Here is a 25,685-nt window from a genome sequence, read left to right on the forward strand (position 1 = left end):
CTGGGAGAAGGAGATGGAATTATTATGTGGTCAGCTCTGATTTTCCAAAACAGTATCTTTTGAGTCAAAGGAAAAAAGCTTTTTGCTTCTCAGAAAGAAAAGAGAATGTCCTCTTTTTGCCTGGGGGAAGGGGGCTCTTCTCAAACTTACTCTGATCCCTCACGGGCAGGTACCAGTCACCCCAAAGGAGCCTAAAGCATTTTCATCTTTTGTAGGTAGAGCACCATGGCAGCCGGCTCCTGCAAGGAAGGCGAGATGAGACCCAGCCCATTTCTCTGACAGGAAAGGGAACGGAGGCGTCGCCAAAACCTTGGCCAAGAACAGCTCTGACCGAAGTTAAGAGCTTCTAACTTCTCTGCAAAACAGATAGAAAAGCGCAAAATAGATAGCAAAGCTTACTGGAGCAATCCAGGGAAAACGCATTTAGCCACAGGTCAGCATCTTTTAAGCAAGCTGCTGCTCCTTGCTAACATGAGGAAGGTCAGGCCCTTTCTTTCCTTAAAAAATGTACGTGGTCCCCCACCCCGGCCCCCTTCACGGCTGCTGCCTGGGCTGTCGCAGCCGTGCCGGTGCTGTCGCCGGCGGCAGAAGAGGACGCAGCGGCCCGGCTGCCTCGGGAGCCCCGCACAGCAGGCGGCCCGGCTTGCTGCCGAATTGCTGTGTGGCCTGGCCTAATTGCTTAAAGCTTTCCTTTTCCCTTTGCCGCGAAGGCCGGAGTGTAGTATTTATCTACTCTGCAAAACTTTTATGAGAATTGGTACGGTTTTGTAGAATTCCTGAATAACAGGGATCACAATAGCTGCGGTGGAGCCAGACTTCGCAAACCCAAACGCCTGCGCCGTTTGCCTGATTTACGTGCAGTCTCTACGGGCAGGAATTGCGCTCCTCTGCCTCCCACCGATCCCAGCGGCAAGTGCCCCAGACCACTCAAAATCCAGCTGAGGTGCAACTGCCCAGCGTGCTTCAGCCTCCACCTCCCTCCTTCAGTGTCAGTCCCGGGCACCATCAAGGAGCCCAGGTACCACTGGAAGGCAGCGGGATGTAGCTCTCTAAACCACCTGGGGACTTTGCACTGGTTTGTATTCCTCTGGAAATAAAAAGGAGGCACTGAGAATTTCCATGGGGAAATTTTCCATGGGGAAAACCTCCTCATTTTCCTGCCAGATAGTGAGCTGTGAAAAGTAATTTGAAACAGGATAGGGAATCCCCACCTTCCCCCAAATATCCCTTCAGGTTTTGGCCAGGCCTGATGTACTGTGAAGCCGGCAGTGTCACGTTGTATCCTGGAAGACTCCTCTTACAGTCACCATTTAGGATCAAATAGTAATAGTAATGACTAATAGTAATGATAATAATGTGTTTACCTCACAGTGTTCATGTTCAACTGAGTAGTAGATGCTGCAATTGAAACCAACCAAAAAAATGCTTCATATGCAGAGGAAACCTTATGCAAGAAGTGGATGAGTGCAGCTTAAACTGCAGGAGCCTCTTGCTGAGGCAGCCTAGACTGCAGTGCTCGATGGCTGGGCGTAGCTAGCTTTTTCTTCTTCCTTGCCCTCCAGTGCATGCCAGTCATTTCAGTTTAGATTGAACAGCCTTTTAGAAAAAATAGTAAGCCAAGCCAAACCCAAGTATCCATTGCTTTCTCCACCCCGTCGCTCCAAAAGCAGTTTGCTTTAGTCCAATGAGTCAAAAGGTATTGCTCCCTTACTCATCATTCCCATTTGCATTGCTCAAGAGGAGACCTGGCAGAGAAACGGTGTGCACAAGCCCTGGAGCTTGTACGGGGACTTGGTAGCTCATTCTTGGGGAAGCGCCACATTAGCTGTTGGGACTTCAGGCTTGGAGACTGTCTAAATGGTTGTCGCTATTTGCTCAGGGCCAACAGAGCCTGCGTGAAGGTGCCACCCTAAAGGGAACTGCAATCTGAAATAACCAAGTGGAGCAAAACGGGGCTGGCACACGCAGCCATGGCAAGTTCCCACCGTGGCACTACAGTTACATGCAGTTAGCATGTGTTAGGTTTCTGCACTGTATAGGAACATACACAGGTATGTGCATATAGCTTCAAAACACTTAACTACGGCCCTCTGGAGCTCCACAGGGTTTTTAGACACGAAACGCAGAAGGGTTTTGCTTCTATAAAGTTTGAAAGAAGTTTGGAGACCAGAGCAGAGAAACCGGAAAAGAGGTGAGATGCACGGCGAAGTATAAGGAGCAGAATGCTGTACAAGGGGAGGCAAGGATAGATAATCCCAGTGCAGGTATTATTAAGCAGCTGGATATCCATAAGGGAGCTGCAGAAAGGCCAGTCACAGCCTCTCTGGCTCCGCTCTCCCTGCCCCTCTGCTGTAGGCAGACTTCATGAAAAGCCCACGTCTGATAAAAGACAGGAGCACACAGCAACAGGGAAGGGATTCAACCTGGGTCCAGACCTAGTGATGGGTTCCAGGTGAAAATGCTTAATAACCCTGGAAGCCACTGCCTTTCAGGTGCTGGAGCCGATCTGAGGGGAGGTGAGGAGAGATGGGATCCTTTCTTCCTTTTGGTTCTCATCAGCGAAGGCCACTGCTGGTGCAAATTAACTAATACTGCACATTTATGAAAGGAAGCAAGGCTGCCTGTAATACTCTTCCACGCTTTCTTCTAGCAACTGGTCAATGTCAGGTTTGTTTAAGGGTTTTCTTCACCTCTCAATCTCAACTTTGTGCCCTCTGCTTCTCCAAAAAGAAGTGCTAAAGTCGAGGGAGGCTCTGGGCTGGCTCGCTTTTCTCAGAGGAAGGGTTTTTCCTCCTCCTGCTGCTGCGGTCCCTTGTTCCCACACCTCATGGCTCTCCGCATTTCAACGCGGAGCCCGTGCTCCGCAAATATGGGCGGCAAGCTTTCAAAGAATGCGTCTGTTTATGTTACCTCTCCCCGGCCCAACATCCTGTTTTAGGAAGAACAGCTTCTATAATGAGAAGCGGGGGAAAGCGAACAAATGATTCTTCGCGCCAGGGGCGAAGGTCTTCCTCTCCGCCTTAGCCTCTCTTCTGTTTTGGGGGTGGACCCTTACTTTTTCCCCGGAGTTCCCGCCCGGAGAGAGCGGGGGACAAACCCAGCCGCGCTCCCGGCCCAGGCCCGGCGGTGCCCTCCGCCTGCCGAGCCGCAGCCCGAGAGAACGGCAGCCGGCTCGGAGGGGGCTCTCCTGGGGAGCCGTACCGGCTCAGCCGGGGCCTGTCCCCCGGCCCGGAGCCGGGCGGGCACTAGAGGGAGCCGGAGCGGCGGCCGCGGCCCTCCCCGCTCCCGCCGAGCCCCCGCCGCCGCCCGGCCCCGGCCCCGGCCTCCGAGCCGGGGGAGCAGCACCGGGGCTGGCTCCCGGTCACCAAACAACCCCGGGAAGCTCGCCGTCGGAGCTGGCTGCGCGGTGTCGCTTCGGATTAGCGCTTTTGTTCGGCTGCGGCTCGGGGCCGGCAGCACCCCCGGCTTGCTTCGTTCCCTCCCGTTTGCAGCTGCCGGGCCCCGGGTACCTGCAGGGCCGCGGCAAGCCCGGGGCAGCCGGCGAGGAGGAGGAGGAGGACCGGCTTGTCGGCAGAAGAAGCCCGAGAGAGCCCGGACGGAGCCGGGGCTGCCAAACACACGGTTCTGGAAGGCAGCGAGCATCCAGGCACCGAGAAAGGCAAGAGGTTACAGGCGGGAGATGATGTGAAATGTGGCAGGGTATTAGAAGAGGAAGGCCAGGGAGTGGCCACGTCTCTGGAGATGGCAGCAAGGACGGGCTCGCTGCTGGAGGAGAGAGGGAGCGCCTTGCTGCATACTGAAATGATAATAGACAGCTCGCTTTCAAGAGCCAACCAAAGAAACCAAGTATGTGAAACGTCCTTTCCGGGCTGGGGCTGTAACAATCTTTGCCGAACGAACGTCAGACCTGCAAAAACATATTCCCGTTGACTTTTGGCAGTGGGAAGAACAAGTTAAACTTCTGCACAGACGGTACCTTTCTTCTGGTGACATCAAAGCTCAGAAAAGATGAATAGCCTAAACCCTATCGCTCTCTTGAGAGATCGTTCACTATTATAATCCCAGCTTTGCCGGGCACGTTTAGAAGCACATGGCTTACCCAGTCTCGCACTTAAGAACAGGAGCCTAGGTCTCTTCCTAGCACCTTGCTTTAAACAGGAGCCTGTGTGTGTCCGTGTGTCCCGTCCCCCCATACTTTCACCCCTTCCTATTGCCTCTCCTCCAGCAAGCGGCACCATACAGGGTACGGGCAATTATCATTAGGTGAACTCGCCCGTGGTTCCTTGTTCGCTATTTTGGTCCGGACAGAACATAGATCCTGGGACACGGGCACAGAGAGAGATTAGGTGGTTTAAATCTTATGCCTCGGGCCCCTCTCCAAGGAAAAGCTGTTGCTAACTTACAGCTGTCTCGTGCTCTCTGTGGAATGAGAGGGAAGTCCATTCAGTCTGGTGAAAATAAACCCACCATCATAGCTGGCATTCTCGTTGGTAGTCTCAGTGCAGAGGCCAAGGATTTGAGGGCTGTGACACATGAGGCAGCTCGCTCCTAAAGAGCTTGATCTGGGTTGAAACGTGTCATCAGAAAAGCATGAGGAGCCTTGTGCTCCCACTGTCAATACAGTACTTGCCCTCTTCACACAGACCGGCTTTCCTTTTCTGTCCTGGCCCTTTACTGTACATTCATGTTAAAGGAGAAGGACACCCAGTTTCCTCTCGCTAAGCTCAAGGACTCAACCATCAATCCTGCAGCTACCATTTTGCTGTCGCCATTTGTCCTTCTCTCCTCCTGTATAAAAGGTTGTGTCCTATCCTGCCTGCTACCTGGCAGGCACCCCGTCATCTCCTTTGCCTGTTCACCCTCCTCCCTTGTTCCCCAGCTCCTCCTGGGCATGAAGCTGAGTGCTTGTGCTTGTGCTTCTACCTGGGTACAGTGACTCACAGCTGGGCAGACTGTCAAGTGGATGAGCAGTGAGAAATGGGCTGTTGCACAAACGTCATTCTGCTAACAGCCCGGTGAGGAGGAATTGGGAGTCCCTGCAGACACGACTGCACCATGCTGCACCCCAGGCAGCAGCCATGATTTTTGCTGTCCTGATTGACGGCTGTCAAGGGACTAAAGAAACTCTCCTTGAGCTTGCCAGCCCTGCAACATCAGCCATTGCAGCATCTTCTAGCAGACAGACTTCCACGAAGAAAAGTGCTTCTGTTTTGTGAAGCGTTGTTGGCTGGAGGGCTAGAAAAAACAGCGCTCACGTGTTTTATTGTCATTCTTCACATCACTTAAAATGAAGCTACTACGAGATGTTGCGAAGGGGGACGTTAAATAGAGGAATTAAATCTCATCAGAGAATTTCTCAGCTCACTGACTTGCCACAGGTGCAGCTCTAAGGATAAAGCAGTTGTCAGGAGCTCTTCCAGGAGCACGGCAGCACTGTAGCTGTGTACATGCTCTGCCATTATCAGCCTTCCCCTCCAGTTTAGGATCAAGAGTGAGTCTAGGGCTATGCAAGAGGCTATCACAGGCAAGAAGTGTTGACTATAATAAGGCTATTTATCATACGATACGAGAAAGCAGAAGCTTTCATCATAGAGGCCTGGAGGTTTTTCTCTTTACAGTTTTTATCAACAGGTCTGAGAGTTTATACAGACTCCTCATAAGGGGTGAAATCTCTGTTGAAGTGGGTTTCATAATCTTCCCGACTTAATTCATTTAATATGGTCAACATAAGCGTAGCACACAGCAAATAGGCCAGAACAACTCTGTGAGGCGAGAAGGTACAGCGAGTGAGAAGGAGAGACGCAGTGGGGGGATACACCACCAGCAGAAACTGAAATGCAAAGCCTTCTAGAAGAGTTGTCGTCCATCAAACTGATTTGCCACCTTACGTCGCCACTGTAATGGTTTCACATTTTGCAAGCTTTTCCTCATGGAGCCTAATCCAACGGCCGCTGGCCCTGTGGCTGAAATTAAGGAGGTGAATCACCCTGGAGATGACATGCAGGCTTTTTAACTGAAAGAAAAAAAAGGTTAAAAAAAAAAATCAGTCTTAAGTCTCCAAGCTTTCCCAGGCAATTCTGGGTGGCCTGGTTTGATCTCTTCCCCTTGCATTCGCTGACATAGGTGTTTTCTTGATACAACTTCCACACACTCACTGTGAGTCCTCCTCAGAGCTAAGCATGCTATGTGTTCATTCTCCAACTTAAAAAAAAAAAAAAAAAAAAAAAAAAAAAAAAAAAAAAAAAAGGCTAGAAAAATGTAAGCGAGGGGTGCTCCAGCGAGGCTGTGTGGACAGCTCTGCAGCGCCCAGCTCCTGCACACCTTCCTCTGAAGGCTATGGAAAGGGTTTTAAATTATATGGTGCCAAGAGAAGGGGAGGCCTGCAGCTGGTTTTAGTCCTGGGGTAAGAAAGTTAAAAGAATAAAAGAATTACAGGCAGCTCTTTCACGTAGGTGATTAGTGCAAAGGAATGTCAGATTCGGCAAAGAAAGTTTGCTTATCAAGCTGCAGATTTATTAAATGCGTTCCAGACTTGCATTGCTTCATTCAAGTTTAACAGAGCTGTAATCTTAATATGCCCTTTAGCAATTTAATACTCTCTTGTACAAATCATTGGAAAATTTAAAATAGAAAAATATGTCCAGGCTTAACTGTAAGAAGAAGGGAAACTCTGTACAAAAACAGAGGAGAAAGAATGCATGGGTAAAGCTGAATATTACTGAATATCTTACCACATGTATTATTCTGCTGAGTTATTAGTACGTGCACTCTCATCTGTGGGCTAAAGGAGGAACTAGCAGTAATAACTTACAGAACAACAATTTTCAGCATCAGGGCTCGAGACTGGCATCACATCATGCCCAGAAATTACTCCTCAGGAAACACGTTTTATACATTTTTTTGCCTTCAGAGAACACAAATGTGGGTTTCTTCTTTAAGGAAATGAAAATCAGTTGTTGGTGCTGCTTATAACAGACAGGAAATATTGCTGTCAAACACCATACAATTGCTTTCATAATAAAAAGGGATGTAAACATTGAATTGGTACATCACTGAGACATTAAAGACAATCTTTGTTGGAGATAGAGAGAGGACAAGCCTGTAAAATGCCTCACTGCTACATAATTATGTGTGAATATAAACAAATCCATAAACATATTTCTGCATAAATATTTTGGGTCTAACACCCTGTGTAAGAAAGTTCCTTTGAGGCTCTCTGTGCCCAAGGTGTGCAAGGGTCTGTCCCAGTTTGGACAAGAGGATGTTATTTAATGTTTCCCACATGGGAAAGAAAGGAAGGGCTTTATTTTGTGGTAGTCAGACTGCTTGACTTTTGTTTTTTTAAAGGAGCAAAGGCTCTTAAAGCAGCCTTCCCAACCAATTAGCTGCATTATAAAAGCATACTCCTGAATCTGTAACTGCCCCGCAGAGGGTTGGACCAGAAGATGCAACGGTGCCTGTTGCATCCTACAAGGAGACGTTCCCAGGACAGAATTCAAGTGCAGGAAAGGGATAGTTACGTACGCGATGAGTACATCCATCTCCATGTAGGTACAACTGATGCAAAACTGTATATAGTACAACACTGTATGCCGGCCACTTCTAATGACACTGAATCATTCTGTCAATCAGTATATTGCTGCCGAACCAGACTGACTGTCAGTAGCCAGCGTGAGTCAATGATACACACAGATCACAGGGCCTTACAGAGTCTGGGAAGAGCCATTGCTCCCAGAGGACAAACTTACTTGGAACATAGAGGACAGTGGGATTACAGGTTTGCCAAAACTCATTAATTGAGTTAAGCAACAGCTGGGACCAGAATCTCCCCTCTCCTGCCCTAGTCACACACTACCAGGCCCTGAGCCATTTTTAACAATTATCGTTGCCTTCTACTGGCAACCTCAGACTAACTCTTTCCATACTATTTAAGGGCTGCAGGACTGGATGTGACCTCCTGAATCACTGATCCCGGTCCCTTCTAATTGGAGGCAACCACATCATATGAGCCTAGTCAGAAATGTCTCAAAGTGAGTGGGGTGGTGGGACGTGTGATGATTTCATCCTTCCAAATTCCAGAGGCAACACCCAAGCGGTTGTGTCAGTGATCGTCTCTTGCTCAGATGTTACGGGAAGACTACGGTCGCCTGTTAACTAAAGGACTTTGTGCTGAAAGGTGTTCTGTTTTGCTTGTAATTTTCCTGACGTGGCTATGGAAATGCAAGTGAGGTGGGATCTGGGTAGAGCAGCCGCTCATCTCTCACGCTATGGTAAGCATCAATGGCACTGAGTACTAAAGAGCAACTTGCCAGCATCTGAGACCTCAGAGAGCCCTACTGAAGCAGAAGCTGGTACAATAAATTGAATATCAGAAAGATCTGGTGTATGGTAATGGGGCCTGATTTAGGCATGAATGGGTTAGCAATGTCTGCCTTTGAGAGGCACATATTTCATGGCCTCCGTGATACACAGAATTAATTTCCTGAGCAGGAGGAGAGGGCTTTGATTCTCCTTCTCCATTAGCCTCTATCTCCCCTATCTCCCACTTCTCTATGTGGAAGCATGTCTCCATGCCTGCAGGAATGACAGGAGGGAGGACCTGGGCAGGGTCTGTCTCTGCAGGGTGGAGGTCTTAAAGAGGTGAGGGTTTCGGTTTGTTTTTCTTTCTTGTCATCCGATCCATGTGGTGGGAGGGATGCCCTGTGGGATCAGCTCTCTTGTTTGCTGGGGAGCACACCCTGCAATGCACTTCTGCTACCAGTCCTTCCAGAGACCATGAGCGTGGAAGCAGCATGGTGTGCCTGAGGTGGGGATAGGTGACTACGAGAGAGAGAGAGAGAGAGAGAGAGAGAGAGAGAGAGAGAGAGAGAGAGAGAGAGAGAGAGAGAGAGAGAGAGAGAGGTGAGCAGGACTGCCTGGATTTTGAAGGTGGGAGAGAGAAACTAAACCAAGAGGTATAGGGCTGTCACACCAGCCTCTCTACAGACCTTAGAGGCAGCTGGGGGCCTGGGTCACCTGGGTGCTGCTTAAAAAGTGCTCTTGGACATGGGCGATATATGAAGGAGTCTGAACATGGGCCAGAAGCACAGGGGGGAAAGGATTGGAAAGGGCTTTGGAAAGAAGGGCATGTGCTTGCAGCAGCTATAGAGCCAGAGCTCCTAGCAAGTGTCAGATTCACCCAGACATGGCAAGGCCCAACAGCATCTTCCACCATGGCATGGCAGAAACAAGCAGGAATTCAGGGCTTTAAGCCTTCCACAGAAACAACCCTCTTGTGCTGGTGTCCAAAGAAGCTGCCAAAGTACAATGGCAAACAGCTATGTGTTAAAGAACAAAGGCCCCTTAAATATCAAATAGTGTTTTAACTTGCTCCAAAATGCAGGAATGAAACTGAGTTTCGTGTCACCACTGAATTGTGACAAGCTGCCAACAAAACCTACTTTGGAGAAGCTGGCATGGTTTCCACAGTTGATATCCAAAAGCTACATAGAATTATCTGTGGCAACAAAGTGAGGGTAACAAGCAAAAGAGATTCCGTTGTCAGGAGCAGGAAAGGGGAATCACATAGTTCAGATGTACTGAGGCAGATGATCCCAATAGCTCAGGGGTTTTTTTAAGTCTCGTCTTCAACAAATACCTAACACAAGAATGCATTAAAGCTGCTTTCTCAGGAAGAAAGAGGCAGATTACTTGCATGCATTGCATGGATCTCATTCACGTAGCATTAATAAGCTGCTAGTATCACTGTAGCTCAAGTACAGGTTATTTCACTCACATTTAAATTTTTTAATTTAAAAGTAACACTCTTGTGAGTCCTGCTACTTAGGTTACTATAAATTAGTGTAGGCTAGTAGTCAAGATTTGGAATTCAGGTTGGGAAAAAGAATTAGTGTTGACCTTTGCAGGAAAACAGTGCAGTCCTGCTTCTAATGGCTCAAGAGGTCAGTCATTCACAGCACGTGGGATGTAATTGATCAGTACAGAGAAATTCAGCACATTCCCAAGCAGTTAAATCTGTCGTTCGCTGCGAGGAGCTGCAGTGGTCAGAGGCTTGGGCATGCTCTATGCATCAGAGTGTGCCCGTGGGCAGACAACATGTTGTGAGCTTTCCTCTCTTTTCATAAGATGCTGGCACACCTGTGGGGGTTAAGGTCAGATAGAACCTTTCAAGCCACCAAAAAGTACACAGAAGGCTTCCTCCATTTCTGCTGGAGATTTAATCTGGTTATTTCTACATGTGGTTGTGTGAAATTTCTTGGCAAAATTCAGCTTTTAGGAAGGATATTATAGAATAGAGATTGTGCTGCATCAGCATTCTGTGAAGAGATATTAAAAATAGACATAAATAGGAATGGCAGGTGTTGGTAGCATCAGTCTTTAAGTCAATTGCATGTGGTTTCCATAAAGCCCTTTCCTTATGAAAATCAGCGCTAAGAAAATATGATGACTTTTGCACCTACTCTGGAAACAAAGAGATCGCTGTGCAGGACCTGAGGAAGAGACCTCCTCAGCTGAAAATGATGCAGCGTGCTGGCAGCTCCCATTGCTCTCCCCGTGCCCTCGGCCGGCTGCTGTCCCTGGCACAGGAGCAGTAGTAGAGTAGCACTGCCTCTCACCTGAGCACTTCTTCCCTTGCAGCTACTTTTACAGTAGGTAGGATTTTTGCCTAGTTAGAAGGAAGACACAAAGTCCTTCCTCGCACCAAGCGGCACACTCCAGGTAATCCAGGAGCCAGGACGTCAGCTCCCGCTGATCTTCCTTACCTTGCCACGTTTTCTCCCAAAGCTGATGACAAAAGGCATGGTGTGACCACAGGCTTGGATGGGAATGATAAGGAGGAATTAAAGAGAAAAATTTTCACATCAGAAACAATTTGACATGTGCCCAGCTGGGAGGGTGGTGGCTGGCAGTGGAGTGACAAAGCTGTTCAATGCATGTGGCAGGTCAGTTCTTAAAGCGCATGCGGTGCTGTGGAGAGTGGCCAGTTTTTCCTACTAGTTTATGTTGCTATATAGAGAAATGGGAGCTATCTCTGCAGCTCAGAACATCAGTACTCATTGCAGGTTGACAGACCCAGATGTCTCTCTCAGGCTTCAGGTTCGCAAGCACATCTGTCTGAGAAGAGCGGTAGGTTTGGGGCACTGCAGGCCTCTCCTTGCTCCCCAGGTCTCTCCAGGACAAATGGTCTGCTAGCACTGGGACAAGACGAGCTTTCCCCCGTGCCTGGGAAACTCTGGTCAGGTGGTGGCACTTCACCAGACTGTGGTAAGGCCATCCAAGGTAAAGGTGGATTAGGGGAGTCCAGCCTCCAGGATGTTAGGGAGAGACGACTTTCCAAATCTTTAACAGGGAATTCTTCACTACTGTAAGGAAAATATTGAGCCTGTATCTCCAAGAAAATACTGGCAGTCCAGACAGATCTTCACTATCAGAATGGGTCTATTACAGCTGTGGAAAAAGGTTCCCCCATCTAAACCACAGACTCACTAAGCCTGCCCACTCTGAGAATCCTGTTAGACATATCAGAAGGTGACCATGGACTGCCAGTTTCCTAATGAATGGTTTCATTTAGTACACTATTTGAAATGTGAGATCCTGAGATAATGACTCAAGGGTTGCTCAAGAGGACAGGATGCAACCGCTCTGAAAAGCCTCTTTCTGCTCTTTTGCTGGTAAGATAGCTAATAAACGTCTTCTAGAATGGGGCTCTGGTGCACATTGCCAAAATTCAATTTGTGCATTTGTTCTTCTGAGGCAAAGATGTTGAGTGATGAAAACCAAATTGCCAGTGGCAGCTGGGTAAAACCAGTTAATATTCTGTAGTCTGGAATATAGTGCCCATACCTGCATTCCTCCTAGGTGCAGTTCACTTAAGCATTTCAGATATCCATTGAGTGAATACTTTGGGGTTTGGAGGTCAGCAGTGATTAAAACAGAAGTGCTCAGAGGCTAGTTTGCAGAACACACTCTTCGACTGGAGAAAATGAGATGTAAACCAGCACTTTTTCCTGGGGCACAAAAGAGAGAGGATAACTCAAGAGCTTGAACAGTTTGCCTTCTGTTAAAATACATGTAGTTCTGTTGGGTGGTTCGGTGGCCAGGGCTCAGCAGCATGCCCTAGCAAGTGAGCTCCCAAGCACAGAACATCTACAATTCACAGCAGCATAGAAGAGGTCTTCAGCAATTGCACTGTGCACCGCACAGTGGCAACAGTGGTACCACCACTACAACACAGAAATAGCCAATGACAAGATAACTGATCTTGAACAGTATATGAGTCACATTTAAATCTTTTGGGGAGTTTTTAACATTCTGAGCCTAAGCATAATGAAAGGGTGCTCCTTCAGTGTAGTGTTTTATCTGAGAACTAGTGCTGTTTTATTAGTAGTGTGTGGGTACATGGACATGTGATTTCATGAATGTCTCCACTGGACATAAAGGTTTGACCTGGACGGTCCATATTTCAAGGTTGCTTTGGGTTAGACTGCATACCCCGTCTGGATATGAGATGCTGTACTCATGGTTTTGTCGTTAGGATCATGAAACCTTTCCCTTCAGGTGCTGCATGTCAGTCCTTCCCCGTGATAGCTCAGCCACAAGTTCCAGCTGGCACTAACAGTCATCAGTAGGTGCAAATGCAAAAGATATGGGCTCTGTTGACATCCTGATCCACTGATCTCCACCCTTGGATGTTGCTAGTAGGGATAAGACCTTGGACCAGAATGCTCCCCAGCCTCCTGAGTGGAGTGCAGGCAAATCCACTTGGGTTGTTGGACTGTGCCATGTGTTGTTCAAAAGCCTTTCACATCTGCTTGCAACAAAATGCCACTTGAGGTAGGTGGCAAAAAAATTGGAGAGGAGCTAAGGATCACATTTGCAAGGTCTGATGTTGTAGCTCAGAGGTAGTAGTGGTACTAACAGGAGTTGTGCGCTGCTTCTCTTTGTAAAGAGTTGGTTTCTGGGAGTCTCTGTGGTGGGATATTCGGACCCGTCACAAACCACTGAGATAGATACGTTCGCTACTAGAACTTCTTCAAGGAAGACGGGAGGATGGTTGAGAGGATGAAGATGGCAGATTGCTGACCAAATATTGCCTTGATCCAGTGTTTTTTTCTCTGCTGAAAATGAAAGCATCTCTCTTCTGAATGCCAGAATGTTACAGCCCATAAGACAGTAACTACTGAGATGAGGACCACCATTATAAACTTACAGAGCAAATGCTACCCAGAGGAAGGAGGAAATGCTGCCAGGACACCTGCCTGTTTGTGACCATCACGTTCAGCAAGCAGCCTGTGGCCTGGCAGCTGAAGGAAGGTGGAGACTCATTTGTACCAGGGCCTGGCAATCATCCATGCAGTTCCGTGCAGTCCCTGGAGTTAGAAACCATCAACTTTTGTGTCAGCAGGAGCAGAGGAGTCAGTCCCATGCTTTCTTGTACTAAAATCTTGAGGAGAGGAGATCCACAACAGACAGGCTATGGGGAATCAACATAGGTCGGGTACATCAGTGGGTCTTTCCACAGGAAAGAAGCTTTTCTGTGGGTCGTCCCCAAAGCCACAAGAAAGCCGTAGCACCTGAGTGAAATGGGTATCTTGGTCAGAGAACAAATGACAACTTTTAGCCTGTGAACTTGATAACCCAAGCTGATGTGAAGTACTATGAAAGGCATATGTCAGCTTTAACTAGTTCAGGGTTAGCAGGCTGCAACCCTGCCTATCCATCTGCACATTTCCACTCCAGGTTCCCTTGTACAGCACAGCAGCAAGGGGAGGTCTGTGCTACTGACCAAGCGGAGCGAAAACAACGGAGCATTTGACCTGCAGTATAGAGATGCTGGTTCCAGTAAGCTTCCTCCCTGCTCTGTAAATTAGTTTTGAACCTACAAGAGGCTTGATAAGTGACACAGAAGTGGCATGGAAAGTTGACGCATGATTCAAAAGCAAATACACACAGTAAGTAGCTCTCCCTGCAAAGCTTGCTTGGCTTTTATCCTCACCCCATCACTGCTAGAGCTATTCCGAGTGCTGCCTCCCTCTTCTTCCAAATGATTAAACCCTGACTGTGCTCGGGGGAGGCGAGGGTGGTTCAAACCATAAATAAAGATGCGAGTCTAAAGGTCAAGCAAGCCAAACTGATATTTCAACACCCAGGTCATACCGGGCTGTACACTCAGTTGGACTCTGTGTCCAGTGGATATTTATAAAAATTTGCCTCAATTAGTCCATCTAACTCCTTTCTCTCTTCTCAATGTACAACACCAGAAGATGTTAACTCTAGTGTTGCTGCTGTATTAACAGCAGTCCTTAGTCTTGTGTTCACACACACACACATAAATCCACACCTGAGTGAGCCAGGTCAGTCTCGTTAGCCCTATTTTGTAGCTGGGCTTCAGAGTCAAGGTGGGGTGCCAGGCTCAGACAAGAGGTCAGTGAGAGCCCCCAGGTAAGAATTAACACCCCAACCCATGGCACAGCATTCTCCAATTTATCAGAGGTTGCTGGGACCATTGTGGAAGGTGGCAGCAACGTTGTGACAGGCAAACATGCAATCAGATGAAAGATTTTTGTTTTCTTAATTCATAGTCAGTCCCCCAGTGATCACTGGAGGCAGGAGGGGATAAATGCAGATGCAGAAACGGAAGTATTTGCAATTTTGTGCTGAAGCAAGTTTGTAGCTTTGTGGTTTATTTTCAAGGGTAGGCATTACGCTCACTGAGTTGAGCACAAATTATCTCTAGGTTTGAGTCTGTTCAGTGGAATTGGAGTCACTGGATCTGGAGCCAGCCAGCCTGTTATTTGGGGAGGGCAAAGAAGTGGCTGTGTCTGAACTGCCCACCCGATCTTGCCAACACTTCTGTGACCTTTCTCTGGAAGTGGAGAGCTGGAGTCCAGTGGGAGCACAACCATCGCTTTAGAAAGGAAAGAAGTAGAGGCAGCTTCTGATTTTGGCAGCATAAGCCCACCTGCTTCAGGGATGCAGCAGCCTCAGATATCACACAGGTGAGACTGAGCCTAGAATTTGGTTTCCCCTTCTCACTGAAACCAAATTTGGGCTGTATCAGTAAGTATCTAAGGAGGTGCATATGTATGTATGTCTTTAATTGCTGGAGAGCTATGGCCTAGAATGCCAACGTGCTCAAGCACCCTGCTCCCTTAATCATTTAAAGTGCTGTGCATGCTGCTTGGATACCTCCTAACACTGTTTGCTAGATCAGATATCAAACAGGAATGTTAAACTTTGAAAGTGGGGCAGCGGTATGCCTTGGTAATTGCCCTTCTCTCTCAATAATGGAAGCCCGCTGGACAGGGCAATGATTTATTAACATTACTTCTCCTGCCTTCCCCCGTCTCTATGCGCCATCCTGAGCAATACAGTCAGTAATTTTTTATCGCTGTATTTTATCATGGCATACTTATCCTAGAGGACTAACAAATTTATGCCCCTAGAAAACTCATATTCTCATAGTTGTTGCTGGAATCCAAAATATTTTTCTACCATTGTTGTATGAACATTTTTCTCATTCTCAGAGCCACAATGGTTTGTATTGCTGCTCTAGCTCCTATCAATAACAAGAAATTGCTGGAAGTTAGAAGCAGTCCTAGGGCTGGGATCTGGCCTGTGAGCTCTTCACTGCTGTGATGGTTAGGACATCTCGGACGTGCCAGTAAACCCAGGTATGACAGAGCAGGGTTTGGACTGGAGCCCCCCACAAACATTAACCGAATTGCAGGAGCTGCTACAATAGAGGGTTGCTTCCTACACCACAGACACCACTGCTTGCGTTTCATTTCTAGCTAGTCTAGGAAATTTGTCATATTTCATCTGTTCATTGGCTTTATCTTTCCTCAGTTGTTAAATTAGTATCAGGAAAAAAAATCTCACTGTGCACAGTGGTTGAAAGCCAACTTCTAACGTTCAGTGAGGCTTTTCTCTCCATTGCTCCAGGGACTCTTATTTGTCCGCCAGCACCATGTTTAGCTCAGAAAAAAACAGTTAACAGATGAGACAGACTGATACCAGCCCATGGTCATCTGCAGCTGATCTCTTTGCTGAGCAGATGGAGGTGTAGGTCCCTGCCACCCTTTTCTCGCTCATGCTCCCGTGCCTGCAGCCCCTCGCTTCTGGAGCCCGCGGCTGCACGTGTCCTGCTCTACCTGCCCAACCTACACCGCTCCCGCTGCGCACTGCTGGTTGATGCTCCAGACCAGCAGGCACTTGTCACCTCCTCAAAGCTATTATCTCAGAATCTGGAAATAATAGCCCAGCAGGACTTCTTGGACATGCCTGCAAGACTGAGGACAGATCTGCTTCTAAGAATCATGAAAATTGCTGCTCTTTGTAACAGGGCAAATTTAGCCCCTTCTGTGCTGCCAATGGGACTTAAAAAGGCCTCATTTACACAACTGCCACTCTTCTCAAAAGAGTGCAATAAAACCTCCCAAACTGGAATGGAAGCAATTGACATTTGCCAAGTTCATGTGTAAATGATCGGTTTTTGTAGTGAGCCAAATAAGCTACTGGAGCAAGCTATCCAAAGAAATTTTTCAGAAATAGCTGACTCCTGATGGAGCAGGTCAAAACTAACCATCTCTTTCAACTTCAAAATCTATGACGTTATGGTGAAACACAGCAAAGCATTCAAATAACTTTTCTTTCACTGCAAAGATACAAAAGATACACAACTACAGTCACTCTTACTGTTAGTATATGTCAATTCAATCTCCCATCTCCTTAAAGCTTTCCCCTTGTTGCTCCCTTGATGGACATCATGACTGCACTAATCTTGAAAAGAGATTTTTAGGGTTAGCTTTTTTTTTTTTTCCAAGTGATGGCTGATCTGTGGGAAGCAAACTGTGTCAGAACCAACCTCTGCGCTGAATAGATATATCTTTAATAACTTACTGAAAATGTGATAGATGTGCCCCAAATGGATCCTATGAAAATTTTTACCGAGAGAAACTCAGTTCATGTTTTGCAAAGCAGTGATCAACAAAATCTTTTTACGAATACTTTGCTAATAAGTCAGTATTTTATCTTTAAAGGAGAGACAAACATATTTTTCACTCCTTTACAGAGCAAGTGTCTTTCCCTCCCTGTGGATGGTAGCTTGCAGGTGGACCATGTTCCCACAGGAATGGCTGGATTGTGCCCTGAACCAGGGGATTGGTAGGCGCTTTGGGATTCAGCCACAGCAGACATGGGAGGAGGCTGATGTGGTGCCTGTGAGGCAGTCTTTCCACAAGCAGCACAGTGTGGGTCCCATCCACGTGCCCGGTGTGGGACTGTCTCTGCAAGCACAGCCGGGGCTCGCCGGCTCACCCACACAAGGTGGAAGTAAACAAGTCTGATACTGAAAGCGGTCACGTTGCCTCCCTTTACAGGCAGCCTAGATAAAGCCACGTGCCTGTCAGCATATTTCTTCTTTCCATGGCTCATCTTGGCTAGTGATTGTTTACATTCATCTGAGGGACTGGCCAAATTAAAACACCAAGCAAAGGTGTGCCTGGGTGCCTGCCCATCTTTCCCCCTCCCTACTCAATGGGCCAAATTCTGCCCAAAGTGCAGTGTGGAGAGGTCTTCTGATCAGGGTCTTGCTAGTACCACCCTGTGCCTGGGGTCTAGCTCAGAGAGCAGCTTCATGTGAAACGAGGAGAGAGAATGGTTGTTCCCACATCAGCTTTGCTTCGGGATGCGATGAGGAGGTTTATGTTGAGAAAAGCATACCAACACAGGTCAGAAACATTCATGGCACCAGTCTTTCCAGCGTCGCTTATGCTTACTGCACCTTCATAAATATTTTTAAAAAGCAGCCTGTGTCAATGGAAAACAGCTCCCATGTATCAGGAGGCCTGATCTGAACTGTTTTCATGGAGCTAGGCATTCAGTCCAGTCACTTGTCCAGAACAACTCAGCAGAAAATATGGTAACACATCAAAAAGTCATTTCCTGGTAACGTGGCATCTTCTTTGGCAAAAGCTTCTTAAAACAAACAAAAAAGGCACAACAGATAAATTTCTCAATTCCAGGATTGTTTTAGACCATATCTGCCAGACAGCAAGCACTGTTGGTCACACAGTAAGTGACTTTCCCTTCCTTCCTTATTCCCGCCCCGAGGCCCTGCACACCCTCCATGGGTGTTTACGGATACAGCACTGTGATTACTTTGGAAGTGCAAAGTACTTGGCATGAGGGATTGTGACAGAGTTTCCTTGGCTCTGACAAGTCTTCTCAGTGCCTTCACTTTTGGCTAGGCCAAAACAAAATCTTTGTTTCAAAATACCATTCAGTTTTTCAGCAATAAAACAACCATCTCGGATGGTGCTCTCTGGTGTCACCTGACCATCCAATCTGCTGCCTTCAAGATTTAGGAAGGAGGCTGGAGGAAGAATGCAAATGTACATCTGCAGTTGGCATTGGGATTCCTGGCTTTGATTCCTCCTTTGTGGAGTCCTGTCAACCAGCCTGTTGTCTGGGTGTGAGTGTTTGAGTGGTCTTCCCTGGCCATTTCAGTGTGAGCCGTTAATCAGTGAGTGTGTGGGATACAGTCCGCTCCTTTGGAGATGACCTTGTGCTGGGATTTAACGGGTTTTCTTGATTTGGGTTAGCTACAGGCTCTTTACTCTCAGCTGCCTCATACCTGAACCGTACATTTTGTACTGTCTCCCTTCCCTTTTCTACTACCTATCCACTCCTGCTTCTTCTGGCTCCGGCTAAACCTGCTTCGGACAACTCCAGCTTATGCTTGTTACTGAGCTCGGGACTGCTCAGGACTTTTGCAAGAGCTCCACACAATGTGTGCATGGCGTTGGTGAATGAAGAGTTTTATATTGGAACGTTAATTACTGAGGGCCCTGGCGCAGAACAGGAAATACAAGTCCTTTTCTTACATAAACATTTTCAGTTTGGGTTGGCTGAATACCTGGATACCAATTCTCTATGGGTTGGGATCCCTTAGGTTTATTTATCCAGTTATGTTCCTGTTTTCAAATTTAATGACTCCCTAACTATCATCACCATGGTAGAAAAAATATTGATACACAAGGTACAGGAGACAATTTTATGTTCAATTTCAACAGAAACTAAGAAAACTATTCAGCCAGAGGCATCACTGACCAGCTCTGTCTATTCACACAAAAAAATAGATGAACTCCATTTGTCATTTCTTGCCATCAAACAGCATTTTCTATTTCTTCTGCTTTCCAGAATGGGGACTTAAAACTCAGACACAAGTAAACAGCAACTTTTTTTTTAAGCTCTCCCCATTCTGATAAGAATATATTGTTACAGGAAAAACAAAACTAAAAACACTACACATAGGGAAATCGGGGTGGGCAGTTATAATCAGAATACTGCATTCCACATGATGTCTAATTGCACCAGTATTAGAGTTTTGTACACTGGAAGAAATACTCTCAACACTGAAAATACTCTAAGGAATACTGCTTCGAGGTTTTAATAACCGAGTGTCAAATAAAAAGGGATTAGGGTAAATACAGCTATTGGTTAATTATGTCTCATTAAGTAGAAAAGAGGCAGAGGCATTCCAGAGATTAAAATAAAATACACTGCTTAATACAGTGGAAATAGATTAGGCTTGAGAAGAGTGTCCATGAAGTAAGTTCACTGATTTGTCTACCTCTCAGTCAGCCTTACTCTGTCTGTCTGCCTCTAGCCCTCCTCCCATTTTGCTCTTGTTTCGAGCACAAGGCCACAGATGGAGACTTTGGGAGGGTTGGGGAGGAGCAGATAAGACTAACTAACTGCTTTATTTTTAAAAAAATTCTGAAGAGGTAAGATTCCCTTACAAGATAATCCTTGTCTGAAAAGAATTTCTAACAAAAGGGTATTGTGCCCATAGAGGTAAATCTTTTGGTTTTCTTTATACTAGATAAAGATAATTAGGCACTGGACTGAAACTTGATAGTAGCCTGCCTGTAGCAGCATGAGAGTCAGTAGGGGCAAATGGAAGACACTGCTGACGAGTCGTAGACATATTTTCATAAAAAGAGTTTCCTGGAACTGAGAGGCATTGGGAGAAAAAAAGGTAGAAGACTAATGATTATTAACTTAGAGACAAATGTATTCAACACTTATATAAAACTGATTTAGTAATTTGGTAAAACTGAAGAGAGAAAGAAAGCTTGAGTTAAAAGGAAGTAAAAGCTGATCTAAAGTGATCCACACAGTTGCAACATTCACCCTCATTCAAGTTTTCAAAATTTAGAAATTCAAAGCACATCACAAAAGAGCCTGAATTCCTTACTGCAGGAGATGAGATAGATTCTTTTAGAGAATGACCCAGATGCCAATACTTCAGACCATATGAATATTTTAGTGTCTCTCAGAAAATTGTCTCCAGTCAGCAGGAGCAATATTCAAGTGAAATTAACTATGTATTAATAAGACAGAGAGAAAAAAGTTTGGAGCTTTAGTAACATGGAAGATGTAAAAAGCAGCTGAAGACAGGTAAAAATGGGGCAGATGTGTTTGTGTCATAAGCAGCAATATGACCGCTTTGACGCAAGGAATTGGCCCCTTGATAGGTAAAAATTATAAAATTATCAATGGTCATGTAGAAAAGATAGACTTATTCCATTCTTATCTGTATTTGAAAGCCAGAAAGCTAATGAGCATAAATGCCTTCTTTCCACACATAAGAGAGAACTATATTAAACCACACTGACTCAGAATTAATATTTTGAAAATCAGCAGACCTAGAAAACTTGCAGTCAAGAGACCTACAGAGATGATGGAGAAGATTCTGGCCTAGAAATACTAATTTTTAGTGAATCTTGAAACACCAGGACACTAGAACAACGCAGAGTGTTCAGCCAATGTCACAGGAGGTCACCAGCACACTTGACAGTACTGCAGCTTAGTTTGCCTGACAAGGGATCATAGGCAGCAGAAAAATGAATTGTTAATGAAATTAGATGGGAACACAGTCACTAGAAGTCTACACTGGTTTACAACATAGCATTCTTGTAAGAAACTAATGACATACAATGTCTGTGTGGTTTCTTCCAAAAGGATTAACATAGGGCTTGAAGCCACTCCAAAGAGCTCATTAGCTGGTTCCCTTCAGATAGCTATCCACATGCAGCAGCTTATTCAGTGCTGCTTAGATATGACCAGGCGGAACCAATAAGCAGTTAGATTGTAGTTTGACTACAGCATCTCAGTCATCAGCTGTGGGTCACAGGTAAAAGCGAGGTAGAATCTATCTTGCCACATTGGCAAACTGTTCAGGTGAGAGATGCATGGCTGATCTCTGCTATAAAAAAGAGGTGAAAACTTCACAAATGTCCTTGATGATTTGACCTTTCGAAGCCAAGTCAGGTGATCAGTATGACTTTGGGCATGTGAGCAAGAGACACCAGCAAAGCTCCTAAGGGAGTGGGACCTCATTAGTGACTAGAATCCAGGTCAGCTTCTGATAGTGACTGAAAAAGATCACCTCAGAATAAGAAAGACAAAATTTTACTACCGCAAGCCAGTTTGAGCAGGGATGTGCTTTTATCGCTGTGTACAGTATTAGGGAGATTGTTTCAATGCCCACAGTTTCAGAAGGTTGTTGAAATATTGGAGTGGGTGCAGAAAACAGCCACAAAAATTATGCAAGGTCTAGAGAAAAAGGCCATAGCAAAGACTTGAAGAAGTCAGTCTGTTGAGTTTAATAAAGACTTGTAAATAATGAGAAATGACTCGATTACAGAGGATGCTTCCCTCCTGGCAGAAAATGTCATGGACTAAAGAGCTCTTAATCTAGCAGAGAAATGCGCAACAAAAGCCAAGAGCTGAAAGGGGAAGGCTGGCAAATTCAAATGAGAAAATAATCAGAAATGTTTAACAGTGAGAGTAAGCATTAAAACAAATTGCCAAAGAAAGAGGTCAGTTCTTCATGTCAAGTTATCGTCACATCAAAGCTCCAGGCCTTTCTAAATGACAAGTTTCTGTTAGACAAGCCATTGGGCTCCTTATGAGAATGACTGTCCAAAACCTAATGGTTCATCCTAAGGACTTAACTGGCTTTGGGAGGCTCAGACCAGATGAGTTATTGACCTCTCTAGCCCTCATTTTGTAGGTCTAAGAGACTGGTACAGTTTAGTTTAAATTTTTCATTCTTATCTACCGGCCTTATTTGTCATCTCTCTCATAAACAGAGACTTCTGGCAGCTTTTACCTGTCTGGACTCTATGGGTGGGTGAAGAACTGTCTCTGCATCTCTGGAGCTGCAAACCCTCTTCTGAGTAAATCTCTCCTTGTAGCTACGTACCCTGCAATAGCAGGGGCTTTTCTTTTCTCAGACTTTTCCATTTTTCCTGGAAAAGGGGCAGTTTCTCTCTATCCATCTCTCTCTTTCTCTCTTTCTCCATCTCAAGCCACAATTGCCAAGTCTCCTGGAAAATATTTTCTAGCTTCTGGAACAGATTATTATCCCTGCTCGGTGCAGATTTTCTGTACTGTATTTCTCTGGGTGGTTTTCAGAGTCTCTCGGGACCCACTACTTCCCATGGTCTGGCAAAATCCCTGACCACCACTTGGGACCTTGGTTTGTTTATTTTAACATTTATAGTGCAAAAAAGCTGAAACCAATCAATGCCAACCATTGGTACAGAACAAAAAATTAATATAGACCAAACACATTTCTATCCACTAAAGAAAGATGTAGAATAAAGGCCTCACCCAGTGTCAAATTAAATAAAGGCCAGAGTTAAAAGTTTCGTCTTGTGACACATTCTACAACTGTCCAAACTGCGTGGCAAGAAGCAATAAATACTGGAGCCAAGGGCCCAGGGGGACGAGTTCTCCTGCCTGGTCCCAGCAGCTCAGGCCCAGAGATAGACAGCAGGAGCATTCTGGTTCATTTCAACTATTGTAAAAATTTAACAGCCCCAGGGCAGATACCAGCTACTGTTAGAGAGGACGGGTCTGACAAGGCGCTCGGCTCTAGGAAAGCTGGTGTCTTAAATAAGCCTCAAAGGAGCACTTGCCTCTCACCTCGGGCCCTACTCTTCTGACACTCCGGTCTTTTACTTCTCTCCTGCTCCGTGCGGGAGGTGGGCTGTGGGACTGACTTACTCCATGGTCTTCACTTTGATCTTTGCACCTCTCTCCGCAGTCTTCCCAATCGGGGGGATTTCTCTGCTCTGTTAAAAAACAGGAGGCAAAGGAATTAAGTGTCACTAAGGCATCTGAGAAAAGCTGTCTTACACTTCATTGTGGCATGCATGCCCAGGTTGAAAATGGTGATCTGCCTCGGCTCCCTTTCCTAGGTCCCTGACGTTGCTGCTCGACCCTGTAGGGCTCCTGGGTTTCCAGCCATTAGTTCCTTGGCTCAGACAGTGCCAAAGCCATTGTTTTTTGTGCTGGAGCTACTATGTGGTTTCTGTGCCAGAATTATAAGTAAACCATGAAAAAATACTAACATTTTTGTGTAGACTTATGCAACTTTTTCCATGAAGACCCTCAAAAATGGCAAAAATTTTGCCTTGTCATTAACCATAGGGAAGTGTATGGTACATGTGTGTCTTCTTAAAGCAGCAAAATTTGTCCAGAAAGAGCATGTTTGCAGACCAGGGATGTTCTGAAGGACATCATGTATACAACTTCCACCAAAAGACGTCTGCAAAGACCTAGCTAAGCAAACAGATATGAAATCTGCTTTCCAGGCAAACTTCAGTCTACAAGCACAGCTGCTACTGTTCTTGAGCAGTCACAGAGTATGGCTACAATGTCAATTAGGTTAGGGGCAAAGTCCTACAAAATGACCAAGCATCCCGTAGGTCCCAACGTGGCACCACTTTGTACCAGGAGTGGTTATCTTTTCCATTCTGGGGCAACAATGGTGGTCATGGCCAGCCACGTGTTCATACTCTGGGGCCCACTGGCTTCACCACTGTCTCTCACCTAGGGCCTCACCAATGCTCCCTGTGCTCTCCTTCCAGGAAACACTATTGTACCTGAGAGCCCAAACACTTTATAAAGTGCTTTCAGCTTTAGCGTGCGTATCAGCACTTTGTAAAACACACAGGGATGGAAACACACATGCCAAATTTTTCGAGCAGTGAGACTGATTAGCGAGGAAATGCTTGCTTTTATAAAATAGTGTGTTGCTGTCACTCGTGTTTGAGTAGCCTTCATTGCTCAGGAGCTTGGATATATCCTGTGAAATCTGCATGGACCACCACATGGTTTTGAGGTTGGTGTGTGGACATATGCCCATTACAGAGACTAGCTATACAGATGCTCAACAATTAAGCCGTTAGTGGACTTCTACACACTTCTAAGGTATGCACAGGGCTCATGGAGTGCCTGCCAAGTTCCTCAAGCAGTAACAGTTCATGACACTCTTGAGATATCTGCCAGATGCCGACACAGTGTTCTGAAGTTCCTATTTCAGGACATAATTTTAAAAATACATCTAGCTCAGGATTTAGATGCCAAAAAGCATTTGTGTATGAATTGTAATGTAAACCATAAACCCAACAGGAAATATCAGAGCCTTCTCCTTTTGTAGATACGATGTGGCTAAGGAGCGTTAGGAAAATGTTCCTTTATTGGCAAGAACACAAATACATTTTACTGTCCCGTATGTGCAAAATGAAACAACTAATTAACATGTATCTGGCAAAGAAAGAATATTTTTACCTTCCAGCATTGCCCACACCTCCCAAATTGTGTATTGATTGCAACATTTATGAATATTGCACTGGGGGCAGATGGTGAACACTCTGCTAAGCACAAAGTTTGGCTGACAAGGAGGCACTGCAGTTTTAATAATGGAATCAGCAATTCAGCTGAGCCTGAATTTGCTCATGTTTCTGGAGCTCACACTGGGAATGCTCAGTGGCCTACCAAAAGCTTTAACATAGTCACTTTCGTATAATCAACTGGCTGGCATAATCACTCTCATAGTACTAATATAATTCTTATCCTTTCAGTAGATGCCAAAATTAATTGCGATAGAAAAGCAGTCCCAAGAAGAGACACTTGTCTGCTTTGCCTAACATAAGATCTACATTTGTAGATCTAAGTTCAATAAAAAGTGAGTGCATGTGTATGTTGTATGTATGTGTTTTCAGCACATTGGCCCTTTGAAGGTGACTTTTTTTTTTTTTCTCAATTAAATTCAGGTGGGTCTGAGGAAGTCTTAAAGCTAACAAGATGCTAGCCCTGTTTTTCCCAGTATGTTTTTACAGGTGAAATGCAAAGACAACAACAATAGCATGGGCAAGGGAATGCAACTCCCACCCCTGCGGCAAGCCATCCTCAGTGCATGTTTTTAGCCTAGCCACACCAGCCTCTGGGCCAGAATAAAGTACGTATTTGCTGCTGCTGGGATATTGTCACAGGCTCTTTGTTACTGCTGAATAGATTCAGATATCCCATTGACCGTTTTGAGCCACACCCCATCTTCTTTATCAAGTTTGTGTAAATCAGGCCCCTGAGGGCACTAATAAGCCTTAATGGCCTTGATTAGCCTCAGCTGGGGCTTCCACCCACACCCATGGGCCCAGAAGCCCCCTTTCAGCACGGCCCAGGGCTATCAGTCCCTGGCTGAGCTGTATTGGAGGAGTGCTGCTCTCCAGCTTGTCCATGTCCATACTTTTGTTTCACCATGGGCCTTGTTGTTCCAGACTTCAACCTGCAGATTGACGTCCTGGCTAGACTTCAGCCAAGCC

General features: G+C 46.0%; 1 protein-coding gene and 1 long non-coding RNA gene across 2 annotated transcripts in view; both read left to right on the top strand.

Moving 5' to 3' along the window:
* UST (uronyl 2-sulfotransferase) overlaps positions 1-7,184 on the top strand; it is a 182,088-nt gene extending 174,904 nt beyond the window's left edge. The window contains exon 11 of the mRNA XM_041125382.1: positions 216-7,184. The gene's annotated coding sequence lies outside the window, so the exon portion shown is untranslated. The remainder of the gene's footprint in view (positions 1-215) is intronic.
* Positions 7,185-13,792: 6,608 nt separating this feature from the next.
* Positions 13,793-25,685, top strand: part of LOC121233499 — a 29,035-nt gene continuing 17,142 nt past the window's right edge. Inside the window, exon 1 of the long non-coding RNA XR_005933076.1 lies at positions 13,793-14,999. This is a non-coding gene — a long non-coding RNA (uncharacterized LOC121233499). The remainder of the gene's footprint in view (positions 15,000-25,685) is intronic.

This window comes from Aquila chrysaetos, chromosome 8 (genome assembly GCF_900496995.4).
Source record: "Aquila chrysaetos chrysaetos chromosome 8, bAquChr1.4, whole genome shotgun sequence".
Classification (NCBI taxonomy): Eukaryota; Metazoa; Chordata; class Aves; order Accipitriformes; family Accipitridae; genus Aquila; species Aquila chrysaetos.